Raw genomic sequence first — 446 nt, forward strand, 5'->3', positions numbered from 1 at the left:
CTTTTGCCTCTTTTAAGAATCTTAAAAGCATTACTTTTATTAAAATTATACAAACACCACCATTAAACTATGGTTAATGTAGCACATCTATGGTTCAATTGTGGTTAAATGTTTTTGGTTTTGCTTGTAGTAAAACCATGGACAATGTCTATTTATTGTAATTGCATCAAAAAGGTTGACCGGACAGAATTGAAGTTGTTTTTTGCATTTTCATTCAGTCAAGCACTTGAACCCTGCATGGTCCACATTCTTTAAGTCAACCACTGGTCAAATGAAGTCAAACATTGTTTGCTTTCTCAACTGCAGTGTAAATGTAAAAGCCATGTTTATAGTGCGCTGTTAGCATTGTGACGTTTCGTCTGAGCTGTTATTTGAGAGCTTTTGTTTTGTTTGTTCAGTCATTTCAACACTTCGCTGCAGGACATTTCAAAGTAGTAATAAATCCA

Source organism: Triplophysa dalaica, chromosome 18 (genome assembly GCF_015846415.1).
Source record: "Triplophysa dalaica isolate WHDGS20190420 chromosome 18, ASM1584641v1, whole genome shotgun sequence".
NCBI classification, from domain to species: Eukaryota; Metazoa; Chordata; class Actinopteri; order Cypriniformes; family Nemacheilidae; genus Triplophysa; species Triplophysa dalaica.